The following is a 3,219-nucleotide window of genomic DNA, read 5'->3' on the forward strand; positions in this document are numbered from 1 at the left end:
ACAAAAGTAATGAATATACAAAAGTAATTATTTCTGATTGTTCTAGTGCTTTTTACTATTGTCATCTATGCAGTAAGAGTTACTTCTGTGGTATATTTATTGCAAAGTACCATGTAATGGTGTGCTACTGCATGTTCTTCCCATTTTTTCACATTGTGTCATGTTGGTAGTGTGAAGTCTGCTATGGAGGACTATTGCCAAAAGACATCAGAAAACACTACAGGTCAGGGCTTGGCTGACTGTTGATTGTCTAAACCAGGGGCTTGTTAGTACATTTTTAGGTTTTGTGAACTATAGTCTCTGTTGCATATTGTTCTCTTTTATTAGTAACACTTAAAATGCAAAACCAAGTCAAAACAAAAAAAAAACATGTTTAGTTCAGGAACCATACAAAAACATCTACTCTTTTTTTTAAATTTATTTTTACTGTAAACAAATGGGATACATGTTGTTTCTGTTTGTACATGGAGTAACAGCATACCATTTGCATATTCATACATTTACATAGAGTAATGATGTTTGATTCATTCCGTTATATTTCTCCTTCCCCCCCAACCCTCCCACCTCTCTTTTCCCTCTATACAGTTTCTCCTTCCTCCATTCTTGCCCCCTTCCCACCCCCAATTATGTGTCATCATTTGCTTATCAGTGAGATCATTCATCTTTTGGATTTTTGAGATTGGCTTATCTCACTTAACATGATATTCTCCAACTTCATCTATTTGCCTGCAAATGCCATAATTTTATTATTCTTTATAGCTGAGTAATATTCCATTGTATATATATATACCACAGTTTCTTTATCCATTCATCAATTGAAGGACATCTAGGTTGGTTCCACAGTCTGGTTATTGTGAATTGAGCAGCTATGAACATTGATGTGGCTGTATCTCTGTAGTATGCTGATTTTAAATCCTTTGGGTATAGGCCAAGGAGTGGGATAGTTGGGTCAAATGGTAGGTCCATTCCAAGTTTTCTAAGGAGTTTCCACACTGCTTTCCAGAGTGGCTGCACTAATTTGCAGCCCCACCAGCAATGTATGAGTGTACCTTTCTCCCCACATCCTCGCCAACACCTATTGTTGCTTATATTTTTGATAATCACCATTTTAATTGGGGTGAGATGGAATCTTAGTGTAGTTTTGATTTGCATTTCTCTTATTACTAAAGATGGTGAACATTTTTTCATATGTTTGTTGATTGCTTGTAAATCTTCTGTGAAGTGTCTGTTCATATCCTTAGCCCATTTGTTGATTGGGTTATTTGTATTTTTCATATAGAGTTTTTTGAGTTCTTTATATATTCTGGAAATTAGTGCTCTATCTGAATTATGAGTGGCAAAGATATTCTCCCACTCTGTAGGCTCTCTATTCACATTTATGATAATTTCCTTTGCTGAGAGAAAGCTATTTAGTTTGAATCTATCCCAGTTGTTGATTTTTGCTTTTATTTCTTGTGCTATGGGAGTCCTGTTAAGAAAGTCTGATCCTAAGCCAACAAGGTGAAGATTTGAACCTACTTTTTCTTCTATAAGATGCAGGGTCTCTTGTCTGATTTCAAGGTCCTTGATCCATTGTGAGTTGATTTTTGTGCAGGGTGAGAGATAGGGTTTATTTTCATTCTTTTGCATATGGATTTCCAGTTTTCCCAGCACCATTTATTGAAGAGGCTATCTTTTCTCCATTCCATATTTTTGGCACCTTTGTCTAGTATGAGAAAATTGTATTTATTTAGGTTTGTGTCTGTGTCTTCTATTCTGTACCATTGATCTACCTGTCTATTTTGGTGCCAATACCATGCTGTTTTTGTTACTATTGCTTTGTAGTGTGTGTGTGTTGAAGTTCTGGTATTGCGATACCCCCTGTTTTATTCTTCCTGCTAAGGATTGCTTTAGCTATTCTGGAAAACATCTATTCTTGTACTGGACCCTTTGTCTAGATTTAAGAAAGCAATGTTGAAAGTTTTAGGAAATGAGATGAAATTTAAATTTACTGGATCTCTAGCTATTATGTAGTCAATGGCACAAAAATTGAGCAAGTAAGTGTTCTTATGGTACTCAAAAAATACTACAGCAAAGAAACAGATTAGTAAAGTTCTGATATAAGCCTGCATTGTTTTCATTTTTCTTGAGGGGATCAAAACTACCAATGAGCATTTGTTTTTGAATCATACTTGTTTGTTAATAACACAATAACTTGGTTGTGTCAGGTAGTATTCAAGTTTTTATTCATAGTCTAAGATTACCAAACTTACCTCAGAATTCTTTTGCAAGAGACATGTTTCTGTGAGGACTCAGTTGCAGTTTAGACACCCAAGGCTTTGCCTTTTATCCCACTGTGCATCTAAACCCAAGCACTTTCCTGCCAGTATCAGAAACCCCTACCAAGAAAGTGACAGTCTGTCTATGCTTAGGAGCTCTTGACTTTCAGTTCTCTCTTTGTTAAATTTGCTTTCTGGGTATTGCCTATACATTCTTGCAACCACCTTTATATATTTAAGCATTATATTTTGATCTAAAATTCATTGAGGTAGGAAAATTTTCAGATGTTGCCAGAAATATAAGGCATGTTTAAATTCTTTAACATTTTTTAATTGTGACAGAAAAAAATTGTTACTGTAGGTATATCTGATATCAAATTTTAAGAGATTAGGAATCAATCACTAATACAATGATTTTTGCTGCCAAGTTAAATTTTTGTCTAGATGTCATTCTGGAGAATAATATTTCTACAGAATCTCTTTATAATAGAAGTGTATTCCATTTTCATTTGCAACTGCTTATGAATATGAATTGGACTTTTTTTTAGTATTTTACCAAGACAAAAAATACAGAAATAAGGTAAATTTTAATATTGATTTGGTAAGAAACCCTTGAGTTAAATTTTTAAAATACTATTTTTACATAACTATTATTCATTAAAAGTTTAAATGTATATTTCCAGGCTGTAATTTTTATTCAACTCTGGATAATGACTTGAATGTAAGTTCTTTCATAATGTTTATAATCCAAGAGTGTAAAAGGATTTTTTAGTACTTCCTATTTGAAGACTTCTGAGTTAATGTTTTGATCTCTTAACTGCAAACATATGCACCTGACTATAAAAGAATGTTATGCTCTGATTTTTGTATGTTGGTTTTCTATTTTACCTGCAATGATAATTACATAGTAGGATAAAATAAGTATTCATTAAATTAAACATTGTCTCTTTTTCCAATATAG

The sequence above is a fragment of the Sciurus carolinensis genome, unplaced genomic scaffold, assembly GCF_902686445.1.
Source record: "Sciurus carolinensis unplaced genomic scaffold, mSciCar1.2, whole genome shotgun sequence".
NCBI lineage: Eukaryota > Metazoa > Chordata > Mammalia > Rodentia > Sciuridae > Sciurus > Sciurus carolinensis.